This window comes from Xyrauchen texanus, chromosome 43 (genome assembly GCF_025860055.1).
Source record: "Xyrauchen texanus isolate HMW12.3.18 chromosome 43, RBS_HiC_50CHRs, whole genome shotgun sequence".
NCBI classification, from domain to species: domain Eukaryota; kingdom Metazoa; phylum Chordata; class Actinopteri; order Cypriniformes; family Catostomidae; genus Xyrauchen; species Xyrauchen texanus.
Genome location: NC_068318.1, coordinates 21,583,627 through 21,598,649, shown reverse-complemented (window position 1 = coordinate 21,598,649; position 15,023 = coordinate 21,583,627). Strand labels below are relative to the sequence as shown.

At 38.0% G+C, this 15,023-nt stretch overlaps 1 pseudogene; it reads right to left on the bottom strand.

Annotated features, from left to right (window-relative positions):
• Positions 1–1,209: 1,209 nt before the first annotated feature.
• On the bottom strand, positions 1,210–10,134 carry LOC127635735 (uncharacterized; annotated as a pseudogene).
• Positions 10,135–15,023: the final 4,889 nt, after the last annotated feature.

Here is a 15,023-nt window from a genome sequence, read left to right as displayed (position 1 = left end):
TCGGGGTGTTGCTTAATCACCTTATCCTCTAACACTTTTCAATGTCGTCTTTGTGACCGTGCCTTATATCATCATCGCATTGCAATTAAGAGTGTCTTCAATTACTTATACAATTAACCTGCTGTCTGAATAGGCCCCCACAACAATAATTACATCTGCAAAGGGCTCCATTGAGTATACTGTCATGACAACTTAAAGATGGTTAAACGGTATAAAGTGGAAGGAGTTTCAGTCATTATGCAACTTTGCTCTATCGTTTATTATTAGGAGAATTGTGTTTAAATGGTACACTGAAAAACTGTAGCTCAATACTATCAGCTTAAACTCTACAAGCTGTTAGATGCTAATAGAGTCACATACAAGTTAAAAAAAATCATGAAAACAAAATAGACACATACACACCTTATAAGATGATTTAGCTTCCAGCTGTCTGTGTCTTTCGGTTTATGACAGGTAGCCTACTGAGTAGCTTCTGTGGATTGGATTCAGCTGCTGCTCAGATCTGTCAGATCATATCTCTGAGCCGCCGGCATTAGCTCTAGTTATGGGGGCAGCACTGTGTAAGCACTAGAGATCTGTGTTGGATGTGCACAGGGTCCAACAGTCTCCTCATTCATGGGCATAAACTGAGGTGGATAGTGACTGGTCTCCACATGATGAGATGTGGGCAATTTTAGCACAGGTTACCTAAAGAAACAAGAAGTACATCAGGAATGGAAAACATTTTGCACAAGTCTCACATATTGTACAATTATATTCTAAATGCATAAATAAAACAGCAATAAAACAAGTTTACATCAAGTTTCAGTGTGTACTTTTTGTGCCAATAGCAGCATCAAATGAAATTGCTAAAGCAATGTCATGGTCAAAATACTCTATTCAAGTAGTTGAAATCAAACATTTCTATCTATGCAAGCTCGATATTCAAGTTGTTGCATTCCGAAATGTGTCAGAACTCAATATAGTACATAACACAACGCAAGAGTGTGGCAAAAAGTTACTTAAAAGTTAGTTAAACTGCTGATATATTTAATATGGGGGGGGGTGTCGGAATGATGTCGAATATTTGAACGTAACTCTATCGCACCCTTGAGTAGAGAGGTTCGCTGGCAGCACAGTAATGCAACATTATGCATGTTCAACAAGCACGCAAACTTACAAAACATTTGCATCTGCATTTGTGTACTTGCATAGAGTACATTTCTGTCCTCAGGGTGGTTGCCTAAATCTGTTCTGATTCTTGGATGACTTTTTCTCAAATGCATTAGCAAGAGCTCTCCCAACATGCCTCTGTCCTAAGCCTTTAGTAACACATCTGTCCACAGTGTATTGCCTGTGTACCACTCCAGAGTAGGGGACTGGGGAAGATGCAGCTGCTTGAGGAGCCAAGCCCACCAGCACTACTGCATTAGGAGGCAAATAGGAGTGAAATGGATAACATGGTTGGAAGATGGGTGGGTTGAAGATGGCAGGCCTCTCCCTCAGCAATGCTTGAGAATCAAGGGTAAAAATTGTCTCTTGCTGAGAATGATTATTGGCTGTGCATGACTGGCAATTGAGTGGAGGTTTATGTTAAGGTTGACGGTTTGGGGACCATTAGAAAGAGATGGGAGTCCAGACTGAATATTTTGAGGTGGACCAAGGATGTAGCTGTAAGCCACTGGAGTATCTGGAGACATATGATCCTCAGCGAGCAACTGTGGTTGGTTATCAGTAATGATAACAAGTCTCTCTATAAATAAAACGTGCCCTCCAGGTTTGGGTTTGGCTTCAAGAACCTCAGTCTTGAACTGATCTGATTGGTTGTTTGTTCTCTCTCTCTCCTCTTTGGTTCATTCCTCTCTTTAATTGCTCTGCTGCAATTGGTAAAAGATTAAGAAATGTATATATACATTTAACATTTGACAAGAGAATTCAAGACTTAGGGGCTGTTCAGGCCGAACGTGTTCTTGTGCTAAAAAAAAGCTAGACTCTGCACAACAAATATAACAATGTGTCGAGTTTTTAAAAGGTTGTGTTCTTTTAAGCTTGACATGGCATCTAAAAATTTGGCATTCTAGCACAAAAAAAAACAAACAAAAAAAAACAGCAGTGTAATGGTCAAACCCGTACTCAGAATAGCATGAGATGAGATGCTAACCTTCTCACCACAAGAGAGTACAGAGTTACAGTAGACCTTGTCAGTTCGAACCAGTCTGGCTATTCTCTGTTGACCTCTCTTATCAACAAGACATTTCCATCTGCAGTACTGCCACTCACTGGATGTCACTAGTAAATTCTAGAGACTGTTGTGTGTGAAAATCCCAGGAGATTAGCACTTACAGAATTACTCAAACCAGCACGTCTGGCACCAACAATCATCCATGCGATTATCTAATCAGCCAATCACGTGGCAGCAGAGCAGTGCATAAAATCATGCAGATACACGTCAGGATCTTCAGATTTGTTCACATCAACCATGGGGACATTTTTTGATCTCAGTGATTTGGACCATGGCGTGATTGTTTGTCCCAGATGGGCTGGTTTGAGTATTTCTGTAATTGCTGATGTCCTGGGATTTTCACACAAAACAGTCTTTACTCAGAATGTTGCCAAAAACATCTATTTCAAACTGATAAAGTCTACGGTAACTCAGATAACTTCTCTGTACAATTGTGGTGAGAAGAATAGCAAGCCAGAATGCTATTATAGTGGGGGGACCTACACAATATTAGGCAGGTGATTTTAATGTCGTGGATGATCGGTGTATTTACAATTACAAATTCATTTCATGATGAAAACAATAGCATCCCTCATACTCTAATTTGAAATATTTTAGGGCATGGGATCTGATTGAGCAGAGATATATACTCATAAAACCATGGCTTCATGTCTGTTGTCACAAGCAAGTGGAAAGAGAGAAAGGAGCATTTATATAATGCTTCTTTGTGGTGAGCCTGGCATGCACAGGGGACCGACGGACATTATTCTTGTGTGGTCTAGGGCTGTGCCTCAGCATGTAATGCAGCTGATTTAGCCAACACCCGCTTGCACCATTCTTAATGGGAAAATATTTACACTCCTCTGCTTGCCAGCATTAAGGTGACCGTTCAAGTGCTCAAAATAATGATGCTTCTCCATTCCCCCTCTTTCCTCGGCACAGGCTCCTTTTCAAGACATTTCAGAGGCCCCATTGTGCCTGAACAACTCTATCAGAAATTGCGTCCATCACAGGAAAAATGAAATCCGGGTGACGGTGTGCCCACTGTGCAGACATTTTCATCTTGAGAGGAAGCCCTTGCAGACTGTTATGCATTAAGGCAATGGATTGTGCCAAAACAGCCCCACCTACGTCCACACAGATAGAGAAATTGATGGAATCAATAAAGTGAGCAGGAGTGAGGGGCCCTACCTTCAGTTTTTGTGTTTGTTGGAGCCACATCAGCTCGGGATCCTGCACATTGTCTTGACTCTCCGGTCTACAAGTGTTGACAGACTCATAGGAGGTTTGCCTGGGCTGTGGAAAAAAGGAGAGAAGGGATGGGGGGATGAAAGAGCTGACTGCTGTATAAACCTCCTTTAACAATTCACCTGTTGCCGTGTCGATGAAACATTTATTTTGTCTCACATTTATATTCACTATTGACTGCAAACAACAGGGGTGTACAGAGCTCTGTGAGAGCAAAACAAAGACATCTGTGAGAAAGAAGTGTCTGGGCGATAAATTACACATTGTGTAAATGGGTCGTGACTGCGCTAAAACATCCACAAAAAACAGAGTTGAAAACGCAGTTTGCCGCTTGTAAATAAAGTCTTGAGAAATTATCAATGTCAAAGTAATTTTGTCTGTAAAATAAAGTGGCCCTGAACGTCTGGAAAACATAATACAGTTTGCTTTTCTTGATCAACATTTTATTCCTAATTACTGACTGCTGCAACCATGACTTGACCTACATATGTTACTGGAGAGTTTATTGATTCTCTTTAAAATGATTCTCTTGAACCAGTTTGAACATAAGTGTCTAGCTGCATCAGCGTTACATCAGTGCACTCTCTCAATTTTTCTAAATGTACCTGTTCGGAGGCGGAATATCTTCAGCTAATGCTGTAATGAAAATCATTTAGTAAACTTCCAGTCACTTTGGCTGCTGAGGACAATTCTCGATCTATGGTATTGACAGCTTGCAGCATCCCTGAAAGCATGCGGCTAATTCTGAAAGCGTGAATAGAGGAAGGTCAAAGAGACACATGCAGCAGTGAGTGGATTGAATTGTAACATATCCATCAATAAACAGGCAGCCATGCTGGTCTATCTATTTAGCGAAAGGCCAGGTGCCCAGGGACCTGATCTGTGGACAGACTCCACCGTTACAGGGTCAGAGACACTAAGTGGGCAGTTATTTATCTAGAAATATCACCAAAATATAAACATGATGACGTTTAAACAAGAAGGTGGTAAACTAGTGAAATGTCTTGTTTTTTATTCAGCGCGCAGACTGCATGAAATTGAAAAAAGAAGAGTTAACGGTAAACTCAGTAACTTTTGTCTTTGTGTCATCTTGGACTTACACTGACACCTTGTGGCTTGGATGGAGCATCATTTAAAATCAATAGTTTTCAGTTTCAGATGCCATTGTAGAAATTTAGTAATCGCAGTCAGCCATGGCTACTTTAATCAATGAGTGAATGTGTCAAATAACAGGATGGTTACTGAGATTAAGCGAGTAGTAGTCGGCTGGTCATGTGACTCTAACAAGGCAGCCCCCATGTGCAGACCCTATCCATGTAGAATAAAATAGCTCTTATAAGGTTACTAATACATTTTAATGTGAGTGACCATGATTTTCTACATATATAGCAAAATTACAATTCATGTCTTTAGGAGTTAAACTTTTTTAAAGAGCACCTTTAAAAATGAAGGGCTTGTAAATTGTAATTTACCATATCTCTGTGTTCCACGGAAGAAGAAAAAAAGTCAAATGGGTTTGGAACAAAATGAAGGTGAATGTACGTATAATGACAGAATTTTCATTTTTAGGAGCACTATTCCTTTAAAATATCCATTCGAACAAAAAAAGACATTTTGGAATGCTGCACTGTTAATTGAAGGCTGCGCATACAGCTCATTTTCTTGTGTAAAGGCAAGTGTCGACTTGAGTTGCCATTGAGCTGTGCTGTAACAGGTGTGTGAGTGGCAGACATCAGAGACCTGCCCTTCATGTCCTCTCAGTCGCAGCGGGCCACAACCTCTGCCCCATCCACGACCACTGCCTTTTGTCCACCATTTTAATAATCTCAATCAAATTGAGGAAATGATCAAACAAAATTGCATTTTGAGCTTCATAAGCTGTGTAATATCTATTCTGTTAAATTGGGGCCCGTAATTGCCTCTTGGGACGAGATGTGGCACAACAAAGTCAGGCAATTGGAGCTTGCCATTTTCCTCAAGACTGAGAAACACAGCTTTTGCAATGAAGACTTCAAAGGGCTGCAATTCTTGAATTGCATTTGGTTGCTATTGCGACCGCCCAAGCAATCTTGATTAGGTGTTTACACTGAGGTAGGGTATACAGTGGCAGAGAGCCGTGGAGCCTTGGTCTAGAACTATTAAGAGATTGTACATTATGTTCCTGGCTTTGAAGTGAGGGTCTGGGGGATGACGAGGGATTGGGGCTGAGTGCAATGGCAGAAGATTGCACTGCTACTTCTGTCTTTATCAAAGGGGGCTCTACGGGAGCTCATCATCGCTCCCACACACGCTGGTAAGAAGTTGGTGCATTATGAGATTGTGTACATATAATAACACGGCTAATTATCGGGAGTTAGTGGTTTGTTATAGAGTAAATAGTGGCTTTTTAAAAGCCCAACAGCATGTTCAGACATGCCCCAATAATGATACAGAAAACTGATGGGGATGTGGGGATGTTTTTTACTCGCTTTGAAGGAAATGGGACCACAAAAACACATAAAATGGCAAAAGTGAGGGGCATGTATCAAATTTATGAGCAGATGCTTAGCTATATAACAAATGTAAGGTATGAGGCATCTGCCTTTTTTTCCCATTGTAAACAAATGACAAAAAAAGGAAACTTTAACCAAGTAGGAAAAGTATTTTTAACATTCTTCATGGTGTTATTTTATGTAACAAAAGCCACTTTGTGACATAGTAAGCCTTGACTGTCATTCACAGAGTGTATTTCAATCATCATATATTACACTTTGGCCCAACACTATCAAAGAACATAGACCATTTTAGAACATCAAAGTATTTGAGAATCAAATATATATTCTACCAATGTCCTTTTTCGCCTTTTCAGACCCCAATTGTGGTCTAGGGACACAAAAAATATGGCCATGCTTTATTTGTACTCTAAATGCAGCCACTAACTAAATTATTTTTTTAATAATTTTTAAAAAAATTATAATTTATGGTAATGTTTAATAGTCATTTCTGGGCATCCAATAGACATTGGTTCTAAGTTATTACATTTGTATTTTATATATTTTTTTGCCTTGTGACATGTCGCCATGTAATATTTCAAAAAGTTTAGTCAAATGTATTCAAAAAGTATATGTGATATGACACATGGGTTAGATAAGCAGCATCTAATCCAATAATTCTTTGTGATTTGTGTGGTACCAAATAACAAAAACTACAAAGAAAATTGATGTCCATTGGTATGGATGCAGTCTTTGAAAGGGTTAGACAGAGATGTCAACCTGAATGTGCAGTGCATACAAATATATTTCGTGATATTCTGGTACTGGTTGAGACTGGTTGATCTTCACCATATCACTTTTCATTCACACTTATTTGGTATAAAATTATATTAAGATATCCCAGCTATCTCTTTTAGTTATCAGACAATCCAATGTCCTAATCTTGCAAATAACACATACTGTATACATTTGTTCAATTTCTTAGAATAAAACATATATCTCAGGTATTATAACCAGTTCACAAATCCATGCATCACAACAGGCAATTTTAGGACACCTGTCGATCCATTTAAATTGCTTTTTCAAACCAAACTTCTACACAGGTTGTTAGATCTGTATACAGGATACATAATCTTTTAAAACTACCCTGAATGCTCTTCACTTGCATTCAGACCAGTGTTGGGTGTAATGCATTACTAAGTAATTAATTACTTTTTACTTAACTAAAAGTAACTAATTACTTTTTTTCATTGAAAAAAGCTAAATAAGCCCCTTAAATTCTTTGGCCATTTCATGAATAATTTACACATTTTACATTTTACATGATTTATTTGAAAGAATTCGAAGAAAAGTTTCATTTCTATCATTGTATTTCTCATTTGGTCGAGGATGATAAGAGTTTTAGAAAGTAATTAGTAATAAGTAATGCAATTATTTCCAGACAGAGTAATTAGTACAGTAATATAATTACACTGTAGAAGATATAATTAGTAGTTAGTAATTAATACTTTTTTAGAGTAACTTACCCAACACAGACAGTATGAAGTGAACAGGGCTACATGGTATATCTTCTTATGAGCCTAGCATATGTTCTCAGGGAAATTCTGATCTACTCCATTGTTTTCCTTTTGAAGAGATGAGAAAATAACTCAAAATAAAGCATTTTTCAATGAGAAAATGGAACTTGATAGTGCAACATCTTTCTTAACGGAAAGACAATGCTCTGAATTCATACCGGGGCACTGCTGGTGCAATCAGGGCACCGTCTAAAGAGGGAGAGCTTTCCTCTGTTTACCATGTCACAATGCTAACGGCTCTTCACTATGCTAATACAGCTGATGTGAGACATTAAGGTGGGACTGGGCTCAGATGGGCTGGGTAAGGTCTTAAATACACATGGGCTGTAGTGTGCAGACAAACCAACCCTGCCAATTATACCACGGGCCAGGTGCACTGATAACTAAGAGCCTATTGGTAACCATGCCCCTCTGATGTTCTTAACAGCCACTGTTGTGCAGATCAACTCATAATAGGCACTAGCCAGGCATGATTCGTTCTCTGCTCTTGCTCTCTGCTCTCTGGTGTGTGTGTGTGTGTGTGTGTGTGTGTGTGTGTGTGTGTGTGTGTGTGTGTGTGTGTGTGTGTGTGTGTGTGTGTGTGTGTGTGTGTGTGTTCCTGCCAAATTTATTTCTGTGACACAGGCAGTATAGTCTCCTTCAAATCAGGGCAATAATAACACCAAAAGGTCACTTATTCAGATTAAAAAAATAGTAAAGATAAAGGTCAGGTCACGCTAGACATGATAGGACTAACCTTTGTTGTATCTAAAAACAATATTATGAACCTCTATACACAATGGGATACATTAAGAGGTACTAATGATAAATACAGTTACCTTCACTCCCTTATTTGTTTAAAAAAACATTCTGATATAAAAACAAAATTAGACAGACTGTATAATATAGAAAATAAATCATTATATTTTATTATATTATAGAAAAGCATTGGATATACAAAGTTTTATATTTCTGACATTATGTACATTTAAAGCAAATTAGCAAATACATATAATTTGGCTAATTAAAAATAATTTGGTCACACTTTACAATAAGATTCAATTGTTTAATGATATTATAATCTTACAATGAACAATATATTTTTTACAGCATTTATAAATCTTGATTACATTTATTAAAGGTGCACTCAGTCATGTATTTTATCCTCATTTAAAAAGTTGTACTTTTAAAAAAAATGTACTATTAAAAATGAATAGTGATTTTGAAACATGTGTATACAATCATGGCCACTTGTATGAAGAGTTCAGTCATATCAGTAACCTTATAAAAGCTCTTTTGTTTTACATGGAGCAGGGGTGCCCTTATAGTTAGCATCACATGACCAGCAGAATACAACTCTTCATCTCATTAACTGGACACTTTCATTCATGGATTAAATGAATCCTCCTGGCTTCCTGTGCTTAGTGAATTTCTACAATGGCTTTAGTAACTGAAAACTAGTGTTTGACTGATGCAGCACCCAGACCACTAGGTGTCAGTGTAAGCTATTCTTCGACAAACTTCAAACAAATGTATCCTTTAAACTTCACTTGTTTGCTGTTAGATTGTGTTTGTTCATAATGCATTAACTAATGTTTAACACACAACTTTTACTTTTAAAAATATATTAGTATATCCAATATGCTGTAATTAATATGATTGATACATGCTATAAATGTATTGTCCTTTGTAAGTTACAATAACTAATGCAGATTACTAAAAGTTAATGTATACAAACTAATAATTGTGAAGTGTTACTAATAATTCATTACACAGGGTAACCTTTTGCATGACAAAAAAAAGAGGGAACTAGACAGGTCCTAACAGTCAGTATCTTATTATGAGGAAGCGTGACTGTGTGCTGTGTTAGTTCACCTCCTAGTGGCTAACTATAGGACTTCAGTCCAATCCCCAGTGCCTGCAACAAATATGTTCTTCAGGTTAAGCTCACATTTCATATAGAGGCCTACAGGATGATAAATGGATGAACAAGTTTTGCTTTCTGGCATTTACAGAAAGAAAGGTTATGATTTTCTCCAAAGATTACAACTGGGTCAAAAAGATCTTAAAACACTTACTTGCTTTTTTTCATCTGGATTATCTCTTTTTGCAGATGGGCTCTCAGGTAAGACCCTGTATGTGTGTGTTGATGCCTAGAGTTGTTATACTCCACAATGTAATCTCTAGCTTTAACTGGCCTCAGATCAGAAGGATATCGATGGGTTCATTTCTGGGTAAGAACTGATGTTTATTTAACTCCAACATGCAAGTGTCCTCGGTCATCTCGTGGTGTGCACGCAGAGGACCTGCAAGAACTTTTAGTATCTGGGGGGTCAAGAATGTCTGTTTGACCAAACTTTTCTTGTTGTTGGTGCAGATGCCAAGGGGATAAAGGCGTTGGGGATACAGCAGTGCTGGCGATAGATTACTGACATTACTACACTTGCCTTCCAACTACAGCCACATCTTCCAAAGGTCCGAATCTATCTTCAGACTCCTCAATTGAGTCCAGTGATAGACTTGCATCTAGCTGGTTATAAAGAAGGGTGCCTTCCAGATTCTGTCTCCAGTGTGGATCGTAGCGCAAGTCAGCATATTCATTTTTAGAGGATGTTTGCCAGCAATATTTAAAAATTAATTTAAAAAGGAAATAAGTCATTAGCAGTTAGAAAGAGCTTTAAATGCAGGAGCAGGCTGGGTATGTCTCATTTAGTAGTTCAGCATTGTCAGTAAGACTGTCTGAATGCCTGAAACAGCCATCAAAACACAAGGGAAAAAATTGGCTACACTTCTCATTCGCAGCAAATGGTAATAGCATGTTGTAGTCTCTCTCCCCCACCGCCGCCTTCCCTTACCCCTAATGACTATGGGTCTGAAGACCACAATTTGCGGATAGTTTTGCAAATGGCTAATTTAAACATATGAAATAGGTTCAAACTACAACCTAATGTGCTCCTAGCATCATTGGATGAAAAGATCTCATTAAAATAATTAGAAGAGTGCCTCTTTGTTGTGCGCCTCTGAATAGTACAAGATGCTCTTCACATCTCATGATGCCAAATACGAGGCAGCCTGGATGCATGGCACTTCAGCCAATGAGGGCAAAGGGGCAAGGAATGGCTCCGTAATAATTCAGCTGAAATGATCTTGAGAATGCACCATGGGCTCACAGCTGTGAAAAGGTCTTTAACATGCAAAGTCCCTCTCGTGCTAATATAAATGTGTTCAAAATAAATCCAACAGGAAAACAGAGCCTATTGTTTACAGCTAATTTTAGTCTGAATGTGAGACTTAAGTCTCTTTAAAGACTACACAGTAAAGAGGATGGAAACTAAATGGGTAGTCATTAGCTTCAGTGTGATTATGCCAAATACAGGTGAAACTCGAAAAATTTGAATATCGTGCAAAAGTTCATTAATTTCAGTAATTCAACTTAAAAGGTGAAACTAATATATTATATAGACTCATTACAAGCAAAGTAAGATATTTCAAGCCTTTATTTGATATAATTTTGATGATTATGGCTTACAGCTTATGAAAACCTCAAATTCAGAATCTCAGAAAATTAGAATATTGTGAAAAGGTTCAGTATTGTAGGCTCAAAGTGTCACTCTAATCAGCTAAACACCTGCAAAGGGTTCCTGAGCCTTTAAATGGTCTCTCAGTCTGGTTCAGTTGAATTCACAATCATGGGGAAGACTGCTGACCTGACAGTTGTGCAGAAAACCATCATTGACACCCTCCACAAGGAGGGAAAGCCTCAAAAGGTAATTGCAAAAGAAGTTGGATGTTCTCAAAGTGCTGTATCAAAGCACATTAATAGAAAGTTAAGTGGAAGGGAAAAGTGTGGAAGAAAAAGGTGCACAAGCAGCAGGGATGACCGTAGCCTGGAGAGGATTGTCAGGAAAAGGCCATTCAAATGTGTGGGGAGCTTCACAAGGAGTGGACTGAGGCTTCAAATGTCGTATTCCTCTTGTCAAGCCGCTCCTGAACAACAAACAACGTCAGAAGCGTCTTACCTGGGCTAAAGAAAAAAGAACTGGTCTGTTGCTCAGTGGTCCAAAGTCCTCTTTTCTGATGAGAGCAAATTTTGCATCTCATTTGGAAACCAAGGTCCCAGAGTCTGGAGGAAGAATGGAGAGGCACACAATCTAAGATGCTTGAAGTCCAGTGTGACGTTTCCACAGTCTGTGTTGGTTTGGGGAGCCATGTCATCGGCTGGTGTTGGTCCACTGTGCTTTATTAAGTCCAGAGTCAACGCAGCCGTCTACCGGGACATTTTAGAGCACTTCATGCTTCCTTCAGCAGACAAGCTTTATGGAGATGCTGACTTCATTTTCCAGCAGGACTTGGCACCTGCCCACACTGCCAAAAGTACCAAAACCTGGTTCAATGACCACGGTATTATTGTGCTTGATTGGCCAGCAAACTCGCCTGACCTGAACCCCATAGAGAATCTATGGGGCATTGCCAAGAGAAAGATGAGAGACATGAGACCAAACAATGCAGAAGAGCTGAAGGCCGCTATTGAAGCATCTTGGTCTTCCATAACACCTCAGCAGCGCCACAGGCTGATAGCATCCATGCCACGCCGCATTGAGGCAGTAATTAATGCAAAAGGGGCCCAAACCGAGTACATATGCATGATTAGACTTTTCAGAGGGCCGACATTTCTGTATTTAAAATCCTTTTTTTTTATTGATTTCATGTAATATTCTAATTTTCTGAGATTCTGAATTTGGGGTTTTCATAAGCTGTAAGCCATAATCATAAAAAATATATCAAATAAAGGCTTGAAATATCTTACTTTGCTTATAATGAGTCTATATAATATATTAGTTTCACCTTTTAAGTTGAATTACTGAAATTAATGAACTTTTGCACGATATTCTAATTTTTCGAGTTTCACCTGTATTGCTGCACTCCATTGTTTTCTGAGGTTTTTAGACTTAGATATGCAAATATGTTCATATATCTGTTAAGGTTTTCCACAATCATTATGAAAAAACTATGCATGGGGATAAGTACCTCTTCATGAGCTATCAGTCTGCAAAAAATAAAACAAATGCCTCCCTTTTTTCTTGAGGAACATTTTGAATGGCCCTGCGGACACAGCAGTTGGGCTGGAGATAGGAGTAGAGACAGATGCAGTGATCCGCACTTCAGATTCCAGCATCTGTTGCTACAGCATGGAGAGTTCCCATTCAGTTCCAACAAAGCAACTCCTTTAAAACAGACTTCTGAATAAGACCTTTTTGTGGAAATGCTCTGCAAACTAAAAATCTAATTTCCCTTAAATGAGGGTACTTGTTTGGAAAGTACCAAAAAATTTGTGGTTGTTTCAGCTAAATCGAAATGCAAGCGCAAACATCATTTTCAAAGTCCTTTATTATCTATAGACCTGTGAATAAAGGCTGTCAGTCAATTCAGCTAATCAAAAAAGCTTATAATCACTTTGTTGGTGATGCATTTAATTTAGTGCATTCAGGTATTTCCATTGTTTACTCAGTCTATTCTAGCAACAGAAGCTAATTAAAAACCTGACATACAAAACAAATTCAAAATCCCATTCACTCCCAGACTAAAACAGCAAAGGAAGCATTCATATGTCCTTAATAATTCTAGGTGATGCACTGTTCCTAGCCTATGCCCTAGTACATGAATGATTGTAAGTATTTGCCATTTCTATTCAGTTTAATACATTTTTACATTTAAAAAATATAAATTACTTCCCGTCCAAAGTGGCAGCTGTGAGTAAAAAGGGCGCTTACTAACCTTTTCTGTGTAAACCTACAGTACATCCATGATGACATAATGCCATAAACACTGTAATCCCAGTAAACAATTATTTAAACAAGGTTTAACAGAAGTATTAAATGTACTGTAAGCGCTTTTACAAAATTATAATCTTTGCATTTGGCCCCATTCACTTTAGTAAGTGCCTCACTGTAACCTAAATTTTTGCTTTAAAAAAATAAGTGTAAATTTGTGTGTGTGGTAATAGTTATGCCACAAAAACAGTCGATTGATCTTAAACTGTATTAAACTAGAATATTCCTGGCAAGTTTATTGCTTGCTTATCCCTGTTTCACTGTGAGAGTTTCGGAAGGTCAAAAGGTTTGGGGCTCAGAAATAAAAGTCATTTGGAACTCACTTTTTAAGTACATTTTATTAGATATTTTTAGTGGTACGTCTCTACAGCATGGCTACCATGATAGTTCTGCCTTTGAAGAGCCCTTTAAAGGCATAATTTATGCTGTTTGAAATGCAGGACTAAAGCCCACCATAAAATTATAAATTGGGTATTTTATTGAGTTGCTCCTGCTCATCTGAAAATGCAACAACTCAAAATGTCATCCACTTGTTGGCACACCCTTAGCTCTGAAAACTGGGTGTGCATAACAGATAGGCCTGTTCATTGTAAATAGAATTTAGTAGTGGCACATAATGTACTAACATACAGCAGCAGTGAGTTAATCTACAATTGGGTGGTTGAATGGCAAATAGCATGGACATTTTTTTTACTCAGTATGAAAGTTTTAGGTTAAAATGTACTGTATAATTTATGATTGTATAAGGGAAATGTGGATGAGTATATCTTTAAAAAAAAAGCTAAAGTTCACATTAGGCAACATAGGAAGTATCACAATGTTCTCAAAATTCAGTGTACTGATGAACTTTATAGTTTAATTTTCATTAAAGAGATAGTTCACCCAAAAATGAAAATTCTCATTTACTCAGCCCCATGCCATCTCAGATGTGTCACTTTCCTCTGCAGAAAGACAGATTAGTAGAAGAATATCTCTGTTGGTCCTCAAAGTGAATGGTGACCAAAATGTTTAATCCGAAACCTATTATTTTGATTCTGAAGATATTGATTTAACCATTTTGGAGCTACAAATGTCCATACACTACTCATTGTATAGACCTACAGAGATGAGATATTCTTCCAAAAATCTTCATTTGTTCTCTGCGGAATAAAGTCATACACGTCTGGGATGATGTGTATTTTCTTAGAAGAATGTTAAGATTTAAAGTAAAAAAAAAAGGACTTAATTGTTTCTCACCCACACCTACCATATCACTTCAGAAGACATGGATTTAACCACTGGAGTCATTTAGATTATTTTCATTCTGCCGTGTGCTTTTTGCACCTTCAAAGTCCTGGTCACATACCAACAGAGCAGAGATATTTTTCTAAATAACTTATTCTGAAGAACATCACCTGGGATGGGATGAGGGAGAGTAAATGAGAATACATTTTTGGTTAAAATATCTAGCTTTTTGTAGCACAAGAACACATTCATTCGGAACGGTCACTTTATTAAACTTTAGTTATTTACGCCAATCTAATTGTTCAGTTCACTCGATTGTTGAGCAACTCTGATACCCATGGTTTGGATGTGGAAAGTCTCTTAATGCAGGCCAAATTTAAATGACCTCTAAATCTTTATATATAAAACAAATTACCTCATACACAGATCGATATGCTCCTGAGTAACCGGCAAACGGGAAAAAAAAAAAAAAAAGTCATGAACCCAGTCCTGC